The sequence below is a fragment of the Schistocerca serialis genome, chromosome 6 (genome assembly GCF_023864345.2).
Source record: "Schistocerca serialis cubense isolate TAMUIC-IGC-003099 chromosome 6, iqSchSeri2.2, whole genome shotgun sequence".
In the NCBI taxonomy this organism is placed as follows: Eukaryota; Metazoa; Arthropoda; class Insecta; order Orthoptera; family Acrididae; genus Schistocerca; species Schistocerca serialis.
In genome coordinates this window covers 748,113,931-748,137,154 of record NC_064643.1, presented here as the reverse complement: position 1 = coordinate 748,137,154, position 23,224 = coordinate 748,113,931, and the positions used below count along the sequence as shown (strand labels likewise).

Sequence of the window (23,224 nt, the reverse complement as noted above, 5' to 3'; positions counted from 1 at the left end):
ATTACACGCCAGGATCACTCATATCAGTACACAGTACGCCATTTGCATTGGAGTAGTTATCATCCCAATCTGTAGACCTCAGCGCTCGTTGAAATTGCCTACACTACAATCTTAGCAACAACAGTACTGGTACGTGTATTTCATCGTAAAAGGTATCAAAACTATTTTCGCTTTTAACTCAGAACTCGGTCATCTCCTTACCTCAAATCATCCCTTAAAGTTTATGACATCATCACGGAATCACCTTGTATAATCCAATGTCTAGATATGATTGTGACACAAACAGTGCAAGAAGAAATAACGTATTACACTACTGGCCATGAAAATTGCTACACCACGAAGATGACGTGCTACAGACGCGAAATTTAACCGACAGGAAGAAGATGCTGTGATATGCAAATGATTAGCTTTTCACAGCATTCACACAAGCTTGGCGCCGGTGGCGACACCTACAACGTGCTGACGTGAGGAAAGTTTCCAACCGATTTCTCATACACAAACAGCAGTTGACCTGCGTTGCCAGGTGAAACGTTGTTGTGATGCCTCGTGTAAGGAGGAGAAATGCGTACCATCATGTTTCCGACTTTGATAAAGGTCGGATTGTAGCTTATCGCGATTGCGGTTCATCGTATCGCGACATTGCTGCTCGCGTTGGTCGAGATCCAATGACTGTTAGCAGAATATGGAATCATTGGGTTCAGGAGGGTCAAACGGAACGCCGTGCTGGATCCCAACGGCCTCTATCACCAGCAGTCGAGATGACAGGCATCTTATCCGCATGGCTGTAACGGATCGTGCAGCTACGTCCCGATCCCTGAGTCAACAGATGGGGACGTTTGCAAATCTACCATCTGCACGAACAGTTCGACAACGTTTGCAGCAGCATGGACTATCAGCTCGGAGATCGTGGCTGCGGTTACCCTTGACGCTGCATCACAGACAGGAGCGCCTGCGATAGTGTACTCAACGACAAACCTGTGTGCACGAATGGCAAAACGTCATTTTTTCGGATGAATCCAGGTTATGTTTACAGCATCATGATGGTCGCATCTGTGTTTGGCGACATCGCGGTGAACGCACATTGGAAGTTTGTATTCGTCATCGCCATACTGGCGTATCACCCGGCGTGATGGTATGTGGTGCCATTGGTTGCACGTCTCGGTCACCTCTTGTTCGCATTGACCGCACTTTGAACAGTGGATGTTACATTTCAGATGTGTTTACGACCCGTGGCTCTACCCTTCATTCGATCCCTGAGAAACCCTACATTTCAGCAGGATAATGCACGACCGCATGTTGCAGGTCCTGTACGGGCCTTTCTGGATACAGAAAATGCTCGACAGCTGCCCTGGCCAGCACATTCTCCAGATGTCTCACCAATTGAAACCGTCTGGTCAATGGTGGCCGAGCAACTGGCTCGTCACAATACGCCAGTCACTACTCTTGATGAACTGTGGTATCGTGTTGAAGCTGCATGGGCAGCTGCACCTGTACGCGCCATCCAAGCTCTGTTTGACTCAATGCCCAGGCGTATCGAGACCGTTATTACGGCCAGAGGTGGTCGTTCTGGGTACTGATTTCTCAGGATCCATGCACCCAAATTGTGTGAAAATGTAATCACATGTCAGTTCTAGTGTAATATATTTGTCCAATGAATACCCGTTTATCATCTGCATTTCTTCTTGGTGTAGCAATTTTAACAGCCAGTAGTGTATATACTGTCTGCGAAGTATGTTGCGAATAGAGTTGGTAGTAAAGAAGTAATGAATTAAAACGTTATGCCCGATGCCGTAGTGGCAGTGCGCGCTATTTTAGGAAGAAGCTAGTTTTTCACGCGTCTAAATGTCTGTGATGTCTTACCCCCCGGACTATGTGTTGTACAATGATTTAATTATACAGGGGTATTCAGTGGTATAGGTGGATAATGTCTGCAAACTGTGTCGCGAATATAGTTAGCGGTAAAATAGTAATAAATTAAACCGTCATTACTAATTCTGAAGTTTCACTGCAAGGACTGCGAAAATATAGTAAGCGATAAACGTTCCTCCTTTCAACGTACTGTTGGAGGGTGTCAGCGATAGAAATTCTGTGTAAAATTTGTTAGAAGTCGCAAAGTGTTCTCATTCTCAAATACTGGATGAATTTGCACGCTGTTAAGTTACGTTGCCTTAATATGAACACACAGTTTTTAATTATAATACTTGCCTTATTGTGTTAAAGTTTTGACGTAAGATTATACCTCGTAATTAGATTTCGGCAGCTTTTTAAATTTTTAAATTCGATCAATAATTACGCGAATTATAGAAAATCAAATGTTTGTTCTCCCTAGAGGCCGGTAGATACACAACCTACTATTGGAACAGTCTTCCAGATTCCGCGATTGTCGTTTATTAATACAGATTTGTCTTACGGCAAGCAGAAATGTTACGCTTTCCGTTAGCCCTCGCAAGTAGATGTTGTAAGTAGGCTGCTTATGTTTTCTTATTGGCAATGTTACGTAGCACTCTGTATGAAAATCACTGGCTGTGCTGTGTGCAGTCTGTGGCTAGTTTGCATTGTTGTCTGCCATTGTAGTGTTGGGCAGCGGCAGCTGGATGTGAACAGCGCGTAGCGTTGCGCAGTTGGAGGTGAGCTGCCAGCAGTGGTGGATGTGGGGAGAGAGATGGCGGAGTTTTGTAATTTGTCATGAACTGCTATATATATTATGACTATTAAGGTAAATACGTTGTTTGTTCTCTATTAAAATCTTTCATTTGCTAACTATGCCTATCAGTAGTTAGTGCCTTCCGTATTTTGAATCTTTTATTTAGCTGGCAGTAGTGGCGCTCGCTGTATTGCAGTAGTTCGAGTAACCAAGATTTTTGTGAGGTAAGCGATTTGTGAAACGTATAGGTTAATGTTAGTCAGGGCCATTCTTTCGTAGGGATTTTTGAAAGTCAGATTGCGTTGCGCTAAAAAATATTGTGTGTCAGGATAAGCACAGTCTTGTACAATTTTTCTAAGGGGACGTTTCATATGTCGACCCTTAGCCGAGGATGCCTCACTGGAATCTTCTGATTTTTTTCTTGTATTTTGCGTAATTAGTGTAGATTTTGTTTATTGCTAGCGCGTAATTGTAGAGAGAATCTCCTTTGTAGTTGCAGTCTTTCATTGTTGTACAGTAAAACGGTTGTGACATGCATGTAAATTTGCACCAAGTATTTCGCAGCTGCGCTTGCAATTTACTAGATATTATTTTCAGTGCTATGTTAATGTGTCCTCTTATTTTTGCTCTTCAAATTGTGCTTTTCTGTGTTATCGTGTGAAATATTGTGACAATAATGGCGTGTGAAAAACGTAACACTAGGCTCCAAAGTAAACTGAGAAATAATAGTGATGACGAGCGTAGCTTATCAGCACCACTGTGTAGTGAATTAACAGACATTTGAAGTAGTAATTTGGTAACTGTGCATAGGGAAATGGAGCGGGCGGCAAATAATGGTGTAGACAATGAAACAGGTAGTGAACAAGGAAGCATTATCGATCGATCGGTCGGCAACAGCTCGCCTCAGGAATCCGAAATGACAGAACACAATATTGCAAATACTGTAGACAGGTTTTGGTTCCTCACCGTTTTCTCAAATGAGTCAAGACACATTTTCTGCTTGTCAAAATGTGAATGTTGCCGGTGAAAATGCACTGCCAAAAAGCGTAGAGAAACAGATTCCAGACACTAATACATTATTATTGCAATTAATGCAAGAAATGGAACAAAATCAGAGACAAACACAGCAAAAGCTTCAAAAGTTAGACACAATGGAACAACACCAGAGACAAACACAGCAACAGTTAGACGCAATGGAACAAAAGCTTCAAAAGTTAGACTCAGTGGAAAATAAGCTTGAACAAACATGTGAAGATTTAACTACCGAGTTACATAACATTGAATCGAAATGTCAAAAAGTCTGTAATGATGTAAAAACACAAATTTGTGAGCATTTTCAACCTATTTTTTCGCGCCATGAAAATGCATTACAGAATCACGAAGCAGCCATAAAAGAACTGCGAACTATTGTTCATGAAACTCACGACACCTTGCAAGCTAAAATTGACTCAGTTGCATCTACCGATTCAGTTACGCAACTTGCAAAAACTCAAGAAAACTTAAAGGACGCAGTAGATACGATTTCAACACAAATGGACACTCTGAAACTTGGTTCAGAAAAACACACAGAGGAAATAAGTTCATTATCAGAGAAAGTAGTTGAACTTTCGGATCAGCTAAATAATTTATCTACGAAGGCAGATGATAATCTGAATGACACAAAACCGGTAGTCTTTAATGACACAGAAGAATGCGAACAAATTAGGAAATTCAAACAAAATCAGAATCAAATAAATACGCAATACAAAAGAGAAATCCGGGAAGTACAAGATCAGTTGGCACAAGTAATACAAAAATTTCATATTTCAGAGGACACTCGCGCTCCAACACGGGAAGAGGGACTTAGAAATACGGAACAACCACAAAATAATAACACAGGACACTTCGGAAATTATGAAAGAAATTGGCAAGGCACACTGAATTTTGAGATGGAACCGCCGAAACGACGTAACAATGACCGACATGTGACTCGCCGATATGATGATTTTGACTATAAGCTGTTCATTACTACACGTAAATTCAAAACATTTAAGAATTCTGGCAACGACATTCATCCACAAGCATGGCTCCATCAATTCTCTCATTGTTTTCCTCCCAACTGGTCGTTACAGCACAGATTAGAATTTATGTGTGGCTACTTAGAGAATGAACCAGCTGAAAGAATGCGATCAGTCATTCACGATTGTTACAGTGAAGGAGAATTTTACCATGCGTTCCTCTCAGCATATTGGTCTCAAGCTACACAAGACCGAGTAAAACATAGCATCATGATGATGAAACACTTTGAACAATCTGAATTTTCCAGTCTTGTCAAATATTTTGAAGACATGTTGCACAAGAATCAGTACCTGTCAAACCCATACAGCCCCTCAGAACTCATCCACATTTGCTTAATCAAATTACCTGAACATTTACGACATATTATTTTGGCAGGACGTTGCAAAGACGACATTGAAGCTTTCCAGGGGCTCTTACAAGAACTGGAAATTGACACTGACAATCGCGGAACGCGAAAACTGGAACACAACAATTACAGGTCACATCTGTCGCAATTCCGCGATGAGGGAAATAATAACTGGACACGACAAGTCTATTCTCACAACACAAATCGTGAACAAAACAGACACCACCCATATGACAACCACTGGCAGAGTAATAGTTACAGAGAAAGATCGCATTTCCGTAGTAATGAATATGACAGAGATAACCATAGAAACAGACAACATGGGAACCAAAATAATTATTATCAAGGGAGACAGAATAACTTCAGATGCAACGGTCCACCACGCAGTTACGATTCCGGGAGAAATTCTCCACCACATGACCGACAAACAAGAAACTATGTAAACTACCGACAAAACGACAGACCTGAATTCCATCAGAACTGGCGAGCTTCAAACAGAGCAGGGCCTTCTCGTCAAGGCGAATTTGTAGAAGTTAGGTCTCCTAATCCCAGTAACGACACGCGCCAACAAAGGAACAGACAATGACCCGCACTGCAGGCAAGCACGTGCGCCGGCTGGCTCAGAGAAAAATAACATAGACGCTAACCTTGAGAAAAATTCCAGTATTCCTTACCGACGTATACCGCATGACAATTGCGTTGAAGTTGAAACTCTGCGTACTAGGAAGAGTAAAGGTTTACACCACATTTCACATGTAAAACCGTTTATTGAAAGATAATCCGTTTTTTAACTTAGTCTTTGCCATAAAACTTTTCATGTCACGCTACTAGTACAATTTGTCACACTGAGAAACTGTTACCATGTAACAATGTTTGAAGTTAAATATCCAATCAAGAACCAAGAGAACTTATTTAAACAAAAATTACGAATGCATTGTTATTGTGAACAGACGACACAGTGTTATTGTGTGTGTACATTCTTCCTTGTTAGTTGCACGATTACGTAACGACTATAAGGCTCACATACTTAGAACATTTACCAGTACTGCTAATGAGACTTTAATGCAACATTTTGGTTTACTTGAAAATACATTCTGGATTTAAAGTAATTTCAGTGAGATACCAGATGACACAGTGGTTAGTTTATGTGACAGCTACACGATTTTATCACGACGCTACTAATTAGTGACAATTTACAATGTTGCTTTTGCGGTGTATCTGTTTTATATCTGCACAGTTTTTCTGAATTCTTCTGTAAAGTAAAACCTGTTTTAGTAGTAACTTTTGTGGTATAGCAATAATGAGACAGCCTTTTCCGTAGCACAACAATACGTTACAGTTCAGTACTTTCTTGATCACGGTAAGGTACGTAATAACTACGATATCTATACGCAAAGCATTTCACTTTTGTTTATCATGATGTAAGTACATTGACTTCTGCAGAACTTAGCTTTTGGAGGATGATAACTATGACACTTCCACAGAGATTATCTTACAACAAGACGCACAGTTTAGTGCTACAGTACACGTATTTGAGTGATTAATTTTATACTTAAAACATTTATTTTTAAAGATTTTTGGATACAAAGTAAGTTTTCCGTGATACATTTCATTCCATTGCTGTAATCTGTAACACCTGAGGGTATAATTACGTTAATCCTCAGGGGGGTACACGCTTACTTTGTGTACCATGTGTTTGGCAAGCACAAGGAGCCCTAGCTAATATGGTATTTGCTTTTACGACTTTACACATCGGTACCATATCTCTCTAACACAGAATTACACAGCTATCTGATCATTTAACTGAGAGATAAACATTTTTTTTACTACATCAGTGACACATGTTTACGCAATTACACAGTTGGGTAACTTCACACTTACGAAATTGTATTTTGTCTGTACTTTGTGAACTGTTCATATTTTTTCGGACCCATTGTGATATTATGAGAGCTTTGAATGATATATTTGGTATGGGATCACGATTTTTAAAGTACGTTTGAGGCAGCTGACACTTTTGACATGAGCAGAGAATTTTTTTTAGGTTTTGAAATTATTGGAGGAAGCTACGACGATTTTGAGAGTTGACTGAGGTGTTATGATGCTATTATTATGGCGACTATGTGTATTATGCTGTTGTGGTATGTTCATGATCAATAAGCTGATGCTATATGAGTTATCTGATTATGCTACGTATCTGTTATGATGAAATATTGAAGAAGTGTCGACGAATATTTATATGTGTAATAAGGTAAGGAGTAATGAATAGTGGTTAGGGACTCTGACTTGTGAAAAAGGATGTTGGAAACCAAGAATCGTACTTTAAGAGATATGAAATGTGTGTAAATGCGTGAATGTATCACAATGCCGTCGAAAATTTTTTGGACACTGTTATATTCATAAGATTTTGTATCTACACATTTGCAACGCAAATTCTCGACTTCTGAAATTTTTATATGAGACTGCCACTGTAGCGGAAACTGCTGTCGTAAATATTTCCATAAGAAAGTTAAGTGACCACCTGCACGTAATGCGTCATGGGCACACAGCTGTGTCAGACGCCTGGAGAAAAAGCCATTAGTGCGTGCCTTTTCAGAGGCACAGGTAGAAAAGAAAAAAAAAGGGAGGCCATTATCCTCGCTATTGACATTCCTTTGTAGAAAGCACCGCAAATACGACACGCTCATTACTTGGAAAGATACTTACATCTGCACACCTGATTATGACAAGCATCTTTCTCGAGAATTGAGAGAATTTTTACTGCCTTATGAAATGCCATATGGCTAATGAATGATGTTTCATTCCGTCCTTTGTACATATTTGCTCATTTTCTTTAATATCTAGTTTCTAGCTGCACTGCAGCATTGGTTAAAATAAAATTTATTATATGTACTAATATAGTTATTTTATGCCTACAGATCCAGTCAATAAGAAATTTATGATCTACTTCCAAGAAAACGAGGGTACATAAATAGACATTTCCCTTCACAGGAATTGCATAAATAATTTCTTTACGATTTGGTAACTTATCTGCTAGTGTAAGTTCTCGTGATGCATCACTCTAGTGTTAAGATGTGACATAGGTATTAGACATGGCCATTTTTAGTGTACTATTTTTTGTGCTTGAGCTTTGTCATGCTTAGGTATACGTTATAGCATTTACTGCTGCTGTTTGCCAGGCATAGTGTTACTGAATTTGACTTTGTATTACTCTGTGAAGCCAGTTTTACTACTGATTTATTTTTTTTTGTTTGCTGCACATTGCCTTATATTAGTTGTAATATTGCAATTGCTCTGCTAATTTATTTTACTGCTGCTTGCTTTGACAGTTTCCATTTTTTTCATTGCTGTTTGTATTAATTGTTTTGTGCTGCTGCATTGCCTCGGCCCTTAGTTTAGTATCTGAGCTCAGTAGATTTAAGTTAGCTTAACAGGGGTAGACTATATAAGAGCATGAGTTGCGATGAATTGGAAAAAATGCATTGAGAAGTTTTACGAAAAAAGTACAGAAAGCAGGTATAGATAGGACTTTTTGGGAATAATGATGAACGAAGGGAGATCTCCATGCAAAATACTGCAGTAAAACAAACCCTGTCCTTTCCTTTTGTGTCAGTCCTCTATGTGTTTGTGTACCCTTGTGTATTTGTGTTTTTCCTGTCTTTATGTGTTTAGCTGATGACAGCTATGTTGTAGAATTTTTCTAATACTATGTTATTTACTTTGTAAAGATGTTTAGACATTATTTATTCTGTTTTGTTGCTCATATGTGGAGGTGATGTTTCAAAAGTTATTCTGATCTTTATGTATGTACTTATGTCATTATTTTTGTAACACTGATGTATATGTTTATTTCTATTCTTTTGTAAAGCCTGCATTACCACAAATGTTATCTGTATTGTTATGCTCGTTAAAGATGTATTTTGTACCTTTGTTATTGTATTTTCATGTTATCAAATTGTAATTGTTACCAGTTCTTCAAATTAAGTATCATTTCACTGCACACGTTTCTGTTGGTCATAATATATGCACAGTATGTGAGAAGTTGGGACTGTTAGTGCTTGCACATGTGTTGATAATTCAGCAAGGGACTGGATAACAGCATTGCTGGTTCTAAGGACATTTCAAAAAAAATTTTCTGTGCGTGCACAAGTGGTGGTTTATGGACTTGCTATATTCTCTGCAAGAATCTTCGATGGTGATTGTGCACCTGCACAGTTGCAACGGATGGCTGCTAGCCATCTCTACAAGGACTACAGTGGGTCTGCATCTTTGATGACCCACCAATACCATTATTTCTACAAGGACTGCAGTGGGTCTGCACCTCTGGTGGCCCACCAATACCGTAGTCTCTACCAGGACTACAGTGGGTCTACTCTGTGACGACCTACCTACCAATATTCTTGAACTTCGACTGACTCTGCTGTGGGTTTGCTCTGTTGTAGCCCATTACCTCTCTGCATGTCAAGAGTCAGCACTGTCTTTCCGTTGGAAGGACAACACTACTTCTTCAAGACTGCTTGGATATCCACTACTTCCGTGTGCATTTTCTTGTACTGCTTAGACTTTGAGAAAAACACTGCAATTTTACTGTGTTAAACGATCAGGACTGTCTTTATCGACTGTGAGAAAATTTTAGCTTTTGACCAACATTGTATCAATAAGTGTGTGCATTTGATTTCTTTGTTATTGTAATTATGAAAAATTTTTTCAAATCATTATTGGCCACTGCCCAAAACAATTTGTAAAATTTTTTGTGGGGAGCATGGGGGCTATGTAAGTAGGCTGTTTATGTTTTCTTATTGGCAATGTTATGTAGCGCTCTGTATGAAAATCACTGGCTGTACTGTGTGCAGTCTGTGGCTAGTTTGCATTGTTGTCTGCCATTGTAGTGTTGGGCAGCGGCAGCTGGATGTGAACAGCGTGTAGCGTTGCGCAGTTGGAGGTGAGCCGCCAGCAGTGGTGGATGTGGGGAGAGAGATGGCGGAGTTTTGTAATTTGTTATGAACTGCTATATATATTATGACTATTAAGGTAAGTACATTGTTTGTTCTCTATTAAAATCTTTCATTTGCTAACTATGCCTATCAGTAGTTAGTGCCTTCCGTAGTTTGAATCTTTTATTTAGCTGGCAGTAGTGGCGCTCGCTGTATTGCAGTAGTTCGAGTAACCAAGATTTTTGTGAGGTAAGCGATTTGTGAAACGTATAGGTTAATGTTAGTCAGGGTCATTCTTTCGTAGGGATTTTTGAAAGTCAGATTGCGTTGCGCTAAAAAATATTGTGTGTCAGGATAAGCACAGTCTTGTACAATTTTTCTAAGGGGACGTTTCAATGTTACGAGTCCCTTACACACGCACTAATTTATCAGTCGACCGACCGACCAATATCATGGCAGCCTGTTAGCAAACACCCCGATCGACCGTACGCAAAGATTACAGCGCCGCCCTGTTGTAGTAACTGGTTTGTCTTTCGTTCATGTAGTTCATGTTATACGAGAGCCCGCTTGGTTTTACACAGAAGCAAAAACGGGCGTTTGGCTTGGCTGTTTTAGAGTTAGGAAGGCCACAAAAAGAGAGACAGAAAGCCGTGGGCAAAGAGGGTCTAATGGAAGGAAAGAAATTGACCCATGTTCCTTTATTTAAGCAGCTGGAAGCCGATGATTTCTGTAATTATCTAAGAATTGATGTATAAGCATATCGGAACTGATGAACATCATCAAACCATTCCTAACGGAAAACTATACACTCATGAGAGAAGCTGTAAGCTGCAAGGAGAGGCTATTAGCTATATTACGATTTCTAGCTACTGGCAGAAAGTTAATCAGACCTCAGATTCAGTGCTGTTATATCCCCTCAGTTATTGACCCAAATGATTCCTGAATCCTGGAATGTGCTTTATAGTTGACTGCAGAAATACATCAGATAAATAAAATAAAAGACGTTTTTAATTATGCTGTCGCAATTTGAGTGTGATAATTTTTATTCTATTGTTATAAGATTCCGATATCGGCCTTAGGCCATTTTCAAGTGCAGAAATTTATTTTTATATCAAAAGACATCAGACTGGTATGAAATACAAGTCTTTGACGAAGAAGCATATCCGGTCATATAGGTGAGATCTATTATAAGTAGAAATCTGAATCGTATAGCAATAAAATTCAAATTATTGCAGCTAAATGACGCCGGAATCATTCAAAAATCTGACTATGACTGTGGTGCCAGCAAAAATAAAAACTATCAAAACGAAAGACATTCACGTAAACGTTATTAATTCATTTATGTATGTAGCATAAAAACTGACCTGTAAGTTTAAGAAATTCATTACAAATTCGAAGAAGAAAGACTACACATGGTGATGGCACACATCATCTAATAAGTACCACAACAAATGCATAAGAAATGAAGCATTTAGCAACTCTGCTGTTCTTATCTATACAAACGATTTAGGAGACAATCTGAGCAGCCGTCTTAGGTTGTTTGCAGATGGTTCTCTCGTTTATCGTCTAATAAACTCATCCTGAGATTAAAAAATTGCAAAACGATTTAGGAAAAGATATCTGAATGCTGTGAAAATTGGCAGTTGCCTGTAAGTAATGAAAAGTGTGAGGCCCAGGTCATCCACGTGAGTGCTAAAAGGAATCCATTAAACTTCTGTTACACAATGAATCAGTCTAATCTATAGGCCGTAAATTCAACTAAATACCTAGAAAGTACAATTACGAACAGTTTAAATAAGAAAAAACGCCATAGAAAATGTTGTGGGGAAGGCAAACCAAAGAATGCGTTTTATTGGAAGAATGCGTTGTTACGTGGATAAAAGACAACATATTAGAAAATATTTGTCCTTCTAGCACATGAGTGCTAAAAGGAATCCGTCAAACTTCGGTTACGCGATAAATCAGTCATATCTAAAGACGGTAAATTCAACTAAATACTAAGTTAAACTAGAAAGAACACACGCAAAGTGTTGTGGGGAAGGTAAACCAAAGACTGTTTTATTGGCAGAACACTTAGAATATGTAACAGATCTGTTAAAGAGACTGCCTACACTACACTTGTGCGTCCTCTTTCGGAGTGCTGCTGGTCTGTGTGGGATCCTTACCAGACAGGGTTAACGGAGTCCATCGAGAAAGTTCAAAGAAGAGCAGCACATTTGTGTTATCGCCAAATTTTGGAGAGAGTTTCAGTGACGTGACAAAGGCGTTTTTCGTTGGGGCGGAATCTTCTCATGAAATTTCAATCACCAACTTTCTCCTCCGAATGAGAAAATATTTTGTTAACGCTGACCTATACATGGAGAAAAGATCATCATAATAAAATAAGGGAAATTAGAGCTCGCGCGGGAAGATATAGGCACCTGTTTTTTTCTCGCGCTGTTCGAGATTGGAGTAATAGAGAATTATTGTGAAGGTGGTTCGATGAACCGTCTGCCAGGCACTTAAGTCTGATTTGCAGAGTATGCATGTAGATGTAGATGAACTAAAATATATAAAAACATAAAGTACCTTGGGTACCATAGATTTAATTTCCGATAAGTATCGGAAATAAAACCTAAAAGTATAAATATAGAAGGTCGACGGTCTTTTCTTTTCTCTGTGTGTCACACCAAACCATTATGGATTCGTTATACAGGATGATTCACAAAGATATGCAAATATTTTAATATGTTATTCTACAAGTGAAACTAAAGAAAAAAGTTCATATAAACGAAGGTCCACAAATTTTTAGTTACTTTAGTCACGGATTTCCGGTTAATAAAAGATTTTACCTGAAATTTAGCAACTTTGCTAATATGAAGCCATCGCAAAACTGTACGATGTTAAAGTAAAGCACAATTTCCATTTATTTTGTTGTTATTGGTCTGGTGAATCTAATAAAAACATGCCCCAGACTTGTATCAGCATTAGTTTTCCAAAACATCCAGAGAAGCAAAGATTATTATACAAGTAAATTTGTTTACTTTCCATTAAGAATGTAGAAACGTTTGTCATTGTTGGCAACCGTTAGTGAGTTGTTTCAGTGGTTTCCTAACCTCGAAATGAGTTAGTTTTCTGTATTCTTCAGTGAAAGAACATAATAACAACAGTGTATTTGAGTGAAACCACATAGTAACTGCTGTAGTTTGTAGATTATTTATGAAATAGGGATGGTACTATACATCTAGGGTCACCCATATCGCCCGATTTAACACCATTGGATTTTTGTGTATGGGGATGGACTAAAGACGTAGTTTATGAGGACAAAATCAATACACGAGAGGCATTACTTGCTCGCACTATGAATGCAATAAACGAAATTAAGAACACCCCTGTGAAACTGAAACAGGCAACGAAATCTGTTCACACACGTGCAGCTTAAATGCATTGAACTCGGTGGAGACACTTTTGAACATTTGTTTTGAATGTATTGTGAAATTTTATGTACACTGCACAACATCCTTAACACTGAACTTTGTTTTTTCCGGTTTAAGATGAATTCACGTGTGCTGTCGTATTAATAAAAGCAGATTATCTGACACATTCATACAGTTTCAGTTAACGTTACTATCATCATCTCTCCAAAATTAAATTCTCTACAACTTCCGTTGATATCTTTGTGCGATTGTCTGGAATTTGAAAAACAAATTGGGCCAAGTAATTCATAAATTAAAAATTTTGTTAAATTACTTCTTCGCTTCTCTGGATGTTCTGGAAAACAACTGCAGGTACACATATGGGACATGTTTTATTAGATTCACCAGATCAATAATAACAAAATAAACCTCGCACAGTTTTGCGATGGGTTCATATTAGCAAAGTTGCTAAATTTCAGGTAAAATCTTATATTAACCGGAACTCCGTAACTAAAGTAACTAAACATTTGTGGACCTATGTTTATATGAACTTTTTTCTTTAGTTTCACTTTTAGAATAACATATTAAAATATTTGCATATCTTTGTGAATCATCCAGTACAACGAATCCATAATGGTTTGGTGTGACACACAGAGAAAAGACCGTCGACCTTCTATATTTATACTTTTGGGTTTTATTTCCGATACTTATCGGAAATTAAATCTGGGTAACTAAACATTCGCGGACCTGTGTTTATCGGAACTTTTTTCTTTAGTTTTACTTGTAGAGTAACTTATTAAAATATTTGCATATCTTCGTGAATCACGCTGTATATACCGTTCTCCACAATAAAGAAACAATATCTTGCGTGCAGTTACAGAAGACGAACTTCTGTCGGGCGGTTGGCATACCAGCGCTACAAACGGCACAATTTGTTGATTGGAAGTTGGGTGGGAGGAGGTTGGCTGTCTGGTGGTCCTACGCGCCTGACATTCCAAAGTTCGTCGGTCGGTCAGTCAGAACGCTTGCACACGTCCATTTTGTCAGTCGGTCGGTTGGTGCGTGTGTCGGGCCTTTAATTACTGTTTCCACGTGCACGCTGCTTTGATTTGGGGAGTGCGCGGGAGGAGGCTGCGGTGGCGACGTGCTGCTGGGCTCCGCCCCGGGCACGGCGACGGCCAATGGGCGTCGGGTCGTCCTACTGCGCGCCGCGGCGGCGGCGGCGGCTGTCAGTGTGTCTCGAGGAGGCGGACCGCGAGTAGACGTCAAAGCAGCCTGCCTGCAGGGGGCGCACGAGACGCCAGAGCTGCGGCAGACGGAGCGCGCCAGCCGGTGCCCTGCGCCAGAGGATACGAAGGCGTGACGCACTCGCAGGTGAAACTGGTTTTCCGTATTCATATATATGTGGTCTTGCGGTAGCGTTCTCGCTTCCCGCGCGTTAGGACCCAGGTTCGATTCCCGGTGGGGTCAGGGATTTTTCTGTGCCTTGTAATGACTGGGTGTTGCGCGTTCATCATCATTTCATCTTCGTTGATTGGCAAGTCGCCGAAGTGGCGTCAACTTAAAATGACTTGCAATACGGCGGCCGAACTTCCCCGCATGCCATACGATCATTTCATATATTTAAAAGAGAATGGTCACATGTCGAAACCTGTATCGCTTCCTTTGCCACGGTGAGTTAACGTTGAAAAAAGTCCGCACGCAGTATTTTAGCTGCTGACAAGACCTGAATGTCCGTAAAAAAAACTTTATGTAGTAAGACATTTGTCGCCAGGTTTCCGCGCTAGTAACTACCTATACGACAACACTGATCTCTCTCGTTAAGTTATGCCAACACCACCTAAGCACAAGGTGGCGTTAGCTACGCGTTGCTCTCTTGTCACAGCAATAAAAGTTGCTTCGTCCATTGAAAGCGACCTTAAGAAAAACATTCGTTGACGAGGCCGGCCAGAGTGACCGAGCGGTTCTAGGCGCTACAGTCTGGAGCCGCGCGACCGCTATGGTCGCAGGCTCGAATCCTGCCTCGGGCATGGATGCGTGTGATGTGCTTCGGTTAGTTAGGTTTAAGTTCCACTTAGATGTCAAGTCCCATAGTGCTCAGAGCCATTCGTTGACTAGTACAACTAATACATTATCTACAACACTTTCCAAATTTCTGTGGAATATACACAAATAAATATTCGGTATAGAATCCGTCAAAATTGATTTTATTACTTGTAATTACCGCAATAATGCTAAATATTGATGCAATGTTCCAAACATATATTTTTGTCCACCAAGAACACAAAAGTTGAGACATATGACAGACCTGGGAGTTACAGTCGTTATTACGCGTCCTTAGGCAAAACTTTGTTCGGATTGAATGAGGCCTAATACCACCATATTTCGAGGACTGCCACACATTTTTAATCATATTTTGAAATAATGAAGAGGAGTGTTGATAATGTACTACTGATTCAACTTGTGAATGTTGTCACTGTGGTAGCGTGGAAACTGTAGCGGTCTGCACACAATTTTCTATTAGATTTCTGTAAAATGCCTTCCACTGACGGGAAAATTCTCTGGCCGAGCCGGCCGGGGTGGCCGAGCGGTTCTAGGCGCTACAGTCTGGAACCGCGCGACCGCTCCGGTCGCAGGTTCGAATCCTGCCTCGGGCATGGATGTGTGTGATGTCCTTAGTTTAGTTAGGTTTAAGTAGTTCTAAGTTTTAGGGGACTGATGACCCCATAGTGCTCAGAGCCATTTGAACCATTTTTTTTCTCTGGCCGGCGATTGAATTACGTTCATAGTGCCGGATGGTATCTGAAGTGTCTCTGCTTCTTCTTCAGGATGAGTTTCAAATACAGCTTTTAATGACTCAGAACTTTTATGACCTGACCACGAATCTAGAAGAAGAGATTTGCTCCCGCAGAACGGAAGAAAAGCATGACTTCGATGCGTTTACCAAAAAACTGTTCTTTTGACACGTGGTCCTAAACGTCGCGTTGATTCTTGAAGGCATACGTATCGTTTAGGCAGTAATAAGCCATCCAGACTAATTACAGGCATTGTAGTGTATGAATGTAGTGGTGGACTGCGCAGTCGCATCTGTACGTTTTTCCTCTTGAAATGACAGTGTTCTCTCAGCAAGCGTTTCTTTTTGAAAACAGGACTGAGCAGCATTGTAAAAATATAGGATTCGTCGAGACTAGTGATCTTATGCTTCTCTTTCGTAATAAAAGCTTCTATCATTTCAGTCTGCATCACTTCATTTTTCGAACTTGTTTCTCGATACAAATTTTATTGTTTTTCTTGCTACAATTTTATGTGATCTTTTGAAGCGACTTAATCAACTTTGAGAGGTTGTAAATTCTTTAGAGCCCAATCACGTAAAGTTGTATCGTTCATACTAAATGGCTTTTGTCTGGCTTCAGTAAATAGCTCAAAAAGTTGCGCATTTAACTTCGTCGCAATTGCCAGTCGACTCTTATGTCGTCGAGCGACTTCCATCTGTACAATTCACGTTCAGAACGGACAAAGCGATATTTATTTTGAACACTACTGATACACAGGCATTTCTTAACGCTTTCGTTCAACCAATACATCACCACTTTTTCTTTGTCTGACAGGGTAATTTTAGTTCCTGGTGTTGCTTTCGGAGATAACTGATGATTATACGTGAAACTGTCACTCGAAGAGTCTTCATGCATACAACTTTCTTCAGTTTCTTCGCGTCTGTGGACGCACAGTTTCTAGCGCTATTTACTTCTTTATTTAGTTACTTCAACTACCATTTAGCGCATCACGTAGTCTTCACACGTGTTTTCTGTTGATGGCTTGATTTGGCGTCTTTTGTAAATCTCCGTAGCAAGCAGCAAAACATTTACATAGTTAGCCATCAACTGTGATTGGAGATTGAATGTTCGACATAAAGTGGCTTGCAGAGTATATATGTAGATGTATAGAACTTGTTTCACAACTCCAGCTAGCTTCACGACGATATGTTTCGAAATATGTACCAGGCTTTATAGGAAACTGCATCCCACAGATGAACCAAATCGTTGCAGCTATAATCCTCTTTAGTGAACGCTGCAGTAAAACGGTCGCATTCCCGGCCATGCGCCCAATGCTCACCATACCAACAGTTCGCGACTCGTGACTTTCGCTGGTGGCTAGCCTTCACTGCAAGCGCCAAGCAAGGAAAACAGCCGTTTTCGTGATTTTATTTAGGTGACTTCCGGTAATGTCAGCAGCTACAATTTCACGTGAGTACCTGCTTCACAATTAACACTGGTGAGAAAATCAATATACACTCCTGGAAATTGAAATAAGAACACCGTGAATTCATTGTCCCAGGAAGGGGAAACTTTATTGACACATTCCTGGGGTCAGATACATCACATGATCACACTGACAGAACCACAGGCACATAGACACAGGCAACAGAGCATGCACAATGTCGGCACTAGTACAGTGTATATCCACCTTTCGCAGCAATGCAGGCTGCTATTCTCCCATGGAGACGATCGTAGAGATGCTGGATGTAGTCCTGTGGAACGGCTTGCCATGCCATTTCCACCTGGCGTCTCAGTTGGACCAGCGTTCGTGTTGGACGTGCAGACCGCGTGAGACGACGCTTCATCCAGTCCCAAACATGCTCAATGGGGGACAGATCCGGAGATCTTGCTGGCCAGGGTAGTTAACTTACACCTTCTAGAGCACGTTGGGTGACACGGGATACATGCGGACGTGCATTGTCCTGTTGGAACAGCAAGTTCCCTTGCCGGTCTAGGAATGGTAGAACGATGGGTTCGATGACGGTTTGGATGTACCGTGCACTATTCAGTGTCCCCTCGACGATCACCAGTGGTGTACGGCCAGTGTAGGAGATCGCTCCCCACACCATGATGCCGGGTGTTGGCCCTGTGTGCCTCGGTCGTATGCAGTCCTGATTGTGGCGCTCACCTGCACGGCGCCAAACACGCATACGACCATCATTGGCACCAAGGCAGAAGCGACTCTCATCGCTGAAGACGACACGTCTCCATTCGTCCCTCCATTCACGCCTGTCGCGACACCACTGGAGGCGGGCTGCACGATGTTGGGGCGTGAGCGGAAGACGGCCTAACGGTGTGCGGGATCGTAGCCCAGCTTCATGGAGACGGTTGCGAATGGTCCTCGCCGATACCCCAGGATCAACAGTGTCCCTAATTTGCTGGGAAGTGGCGGTGCGGTCCCCTACGGCACTGCGTAGGATCCTACGGTCTTGGCGTGCATCCGTGCGTCGCTGCGGTCCGGTCCCAGGTCGACGGGCACGTGCACCTTCCGCCGACCACTGGCGACAACATCGATGTACTGTGGAGACCTCACGCCCCACGTGTTGAGCAATTCGGCGGTACGTCCACCCGGCCTCCCGCATGCCCACTATACGCCCTCGCTCAAAGTCCGTCAACTGCACATACGGTTCACGTCCACGCTGTCGCGGCATGCTACCAGTGTTAAAGACTGCGATGGAGCTCCGTATGCCACGGCAAACTGGCTGACACTGACGGCGGCGGTGCACAAATGCTGCGCAGCTAGCGCCATTCGACGGCCAACACCGCGGTTCCTGGTGTGTCCGCTGTGCCGTGCGTGTGATCATTGCTTGTACAGCCCTCTCGCAGTGTCCGGAGCAAGTATGGTGGGTCTGACACACCGGTGTCAATGTGTTCTTTTTTCCATTTCCAGGAGTGTATGTTTCGGCATGAAAAGTCTAACCATATCCTTGTTAGTGTCATCCCACCTCCTACTTGGCATTTACCCCGTGCCGAAGTGTAACAGGTAGCAGCACAGTGAATGCGCCTTCCTTCTGTGTTCATCGTCTGTATTACTAAAAATCTAACACGATGCACGGTCCCCGTTGCAAGTCGTGTATCTAATGGCTTCCAGGGACAGCGAAAATTTGATTTTCAACGGTTCAAATAATTACTGACCGAATTTAAAAATTTAAAATGCTGCCATAATCTACCTATTAAGAGGTTTAATATTATGTTAAAGGTTTAACATAGTAAGTCAAGTATTAGGTTAGAAACCGTGTAATCTTGAGGCAGCGTAACTCGTGGAGTGCAAATTACCCAGACTATATTCATCTAGTGTTTAAGAATGACAACATTTAGCGGCTTCCAACAAACTTTATACAGTTTCAAAACATTGCCAAACTTTTTCACGCTGGCAGCGTTCACAAAATGGTGAAAGGAAAAATGTTTATAAGTCACTATATTTTCGCTGTTCATCCACAAAAACTTGAGCATCAGGCACGACGTTTTAATTTATTACTTCTTTACTAGCGACTCTATTCGCAACAAATGTCTGAGACGGGTATCAACATGTACCACTGAATGTACCTGCAAAATTGTATCATTGAACGACACATAGCACAGGAGATATTACGTGATAAAGATTCAGCTGCGTGAAAAACTAGCTTTTGCTTTAAACGGTGCTCAAACTAGCCACACTATACTGATCCAGCATTTGATAATGAGAGCTTCTAGCGACTTCCAACAAACTTTTAAGCATAATTTAAAATCTTTTCTACACTTTTTCTCGCCTACACACTCAACGTCAAATATTTAATAGATTAACTCATTTGTAAATTAATGAGACGTTTGGTGCTGTTTTAAACATGGGAGCTTGATTCTTTAAAGAACCGAGCGGGTGTAGGGAGGGGGGGGGGTGTAGTCACAAAATAGAATGCAGACGGGTGGGCATATGACGGCAGTCAGGAACAACGGGAAATAAAATACTGGCGAATAAGTTCATCTACCAAATTAAATTTTATTGCCGACGACACGTGTTCAACGTTAATTTTCGTGGTTTGCAGGTGTTTTTTGCGTGTAGGATCTGTGATCGGGACCCATTTCCTATCCGTTTGCAGATCCCGACATGGCGACGCTCTTGTTGCAGGAGACAAAATTTCGGAGGTTGTTATGGGATATTTTCTTGGTATTTTGTTGTAAGGGACACGTCGTATCCGACGGCCCTGTGCAGAGTTACTGCATTTCGTTTGGTATCTTTGTCCCTATTTATCATTGTGTCTGTGTTCCACTGAAAATATCTGCCAATAGTGCAAATGTCGACTGTGCGCGCTGTGTATCTTGTATTGTTGACAGCAGTAGTGCCAACTGTTACTTTTCGTCCTCAAGCTCGCATTCAGTGCTGCTCGATTGTCTCGGGTTTGTTTTTCCAGCAGTGTTGGTTGTACGTTACAGTAAAATACAGCTGTATAGGTAGGTTTACTAATGAAGGGTTGGTCGATATGCAGCTTGTGTGGGATTTACTAGAAGCGGTGGATTAGTGGGACGGCGACGTTGCTTTGAGGTGTTTCACACTGCTTCTGCGAATGTGTATAAGCTACGTCTGTTTTGACGCTCTTTTCACAGAAACAAAGTTAACTGGGTAATAGACAATAAATCGGAATTTCATTAATACTCATTAATGAACTACCGGAGACCGAGGGTCTCCTACATAAACATGTTCAGAAAATATTCCTGAACAGCCTCAGAAATTTGGTCGCCTGGTTTTGGGGTTCATCCCGTATATTTGAACACAAAAATTGAGGATAGCTTTAGAAGAGACAGCAACCAGTAGCAGTTATCTCTTGAAACGTGTTTTTGTGCAGTAACTAGCACTCAGACATTAGTATAATGTTCTGGTGACATTCTTAGCTGATTACAGCAAAAACGACACGATCTTCACGAAAGCTATAGTGTTCTCGTAGAAATGAGAATAGGGATATTTTATTCCTTAAAATTTCCGTTACTCCTGGCGTATAATTAACAGGAGACCCATTAACACATTATGTGGGAAACAGCGTCCGAAAATCAAGTATGGATTTTAAAGCCGAACCAAGCGAAAAGGAGAGTAAGGAGAGAACTGAGAGAAGCGTTCAATGATTTCGAAAGGAAGACGTCGTCAGCCGACCTGAGTAAAAACCCTAAGAGATTTTGGTTGTATGTAAAATCAGTAAGTGGGTCAAAATCTACTCATTCTCTCAGCGATCACATCGGCACCGTAACGAAAGATAAGAGATAAGGCCGAAATACTGAATTCGGCCTTCCGAAGTTGTTTCACCGCGAAAGATCGTGACTCTGTCCTTCCTTTCAATCGTCGTGCGAACGTCGAAATGGCAGATATTGAGATAACCGATCGCGGAATTGTAAAGAACTACAATCGCTTAGTAGTGGAAAGGTTTCAGGACCAGATGAAATACCTATAACATTCTATAACGATTACGCGAGAGAACTTTCTCCTCTTCTAGCAGTAATTTATCGTAGATCGCTTGATAAACGAAAGGTGCCAAACGGCTGGAAAAAAGGGCAGGTCCTTTCCGTTTTTAAGAAAGGCCGAAAGACAGAACCACACAATTATAGACCGATATTGTTGACGTCAATCTGTTGTAGAATTATGGAACATGTTTCATGATCAAGAATTGAGACGTTCTTGGAAAATGAACAGCTCCTGTATAAAAATCAACATGGATTCCGCAAACAGAGCTCCTGCGAAACTCAGCTCGCTCTGTTCCTCCATGAGATCCACAGTGCAGTGGACAGCGGCGCTCAGCTTGATGCCGTGCTCCTTGATTTCAGTGAGGCATTTGAAACCGTCCCACATTGTCATTTAATAAAAAAAATACGCTCTTACGGAGTATCGGAGCAGACCTGCGATTGGATTCAAGACTTCCTTGCAGATAGAACCCGACACGTCGCTCTTAGCAGAACTAAATCGACAAATGTAAAGGTAATATCCGGAGTACCGCAGGACCGTTGCTGTTCACTATGATATAGTAGAAAGCGTCGGATGCTCTTTAAGGCTATTCGCAGATGATGCAGTTGTTTATATCAAAGTAGCAACGCCAGAAGATAGTAAGAATTTGCAGAACGACCTGCCGAGAATTGATGAATGGTGCAGACTCTGGCAGTTGACCCTGAGCGTAAACAAATGTAACATATTGCGCATACATAGCAAAAGAAATCCACCACTGTACAGCTACACTATTGATGAAAAGCAGCTAGAGACAGCGCCTGCCGTAAAATACGAGGGCTATCCACACAGTACATTACGTTTTGGAATTAAAAATAAATAAAGTATTGGAAATTTTTTAATTATGTACAGATGAAAGCCACACTTAAATACCACTTTTCTACATAGTTGCAATTAAATTAAGGCACTTATCGTAGCGATGGACGAGCTTGGAAATTCCTTCGTCGTAAAATTCGGCCGCCTGCGCCTTCAACCACGTGGTTACCTCTTCTTGAAGCTGCGCGTCGTCATCAAAACGCTGCATAGCCAACCACTTCTTCATTGCTGGGAATAAGTGGAAGTCGCTCGGTGCCAGGTCGGGACTGTACGGCGGATGAGGAAACAACTCCCACTTAAAAGATTCGAGAACTTCACGAGTGGCATTTGCCGTGAGGGCCCGGGCGTTGTCGTGAATCAGCAAGATCTTTGAGCCCAACTTTCCGCTGCGCTTGTTTTGTATTGCTCTTCTGAGGTTGTGCAGAGTTTGGAAATACCTTTGAGAGTTTATTGTAGTGCCTTTTTCCAGGAAATCCACAAAAATCACACCTTTTCTGTCCCAAAAGAGGTAACCACGTGGTTGAAGGCGCAGGCGGCCGAATTGTACGACGAAGGAATTTCCAAGCTCGTCCATCGCTACGATAAGTGCCTTAATTTGAATGGCAACTATGTAGAAAAATAGTATTTAAGTGTGGCTTTCATTTGTATATAATTAAAAAAATTTCTAATACTTTATTTATTTTAAATTCCAAAACGTAATGTACTTTGTGGATAGCCCTCGTATCTTGGCGTAACTATCCAGAGCGACCGTAAGTGC

General features: G+C 41.2%; 1 protein-coding gene across 1 annotated transcript in view; it reads left to right on the top strand.

The window, feature by feature from the left end:
* Positions 1-14,587: 14,587 nt before the first annotated feature.
* LOC126485064 (doublesex- and mab-3-related transcription factor 2) overlaps positions 14,588-23,224 on the top strand; it is a 108,403-nt gene continuing 99,766 nt past the window's right edge. The window contains exon 1 of the mRNA XM_050108666.1: positions 14,588-14,748. The gene's annotated coding sequence lies outside the window, so the exon portion shown is untranslated. The remainder of the gene's footprint in view (positions 14,749-23,224) is intronic.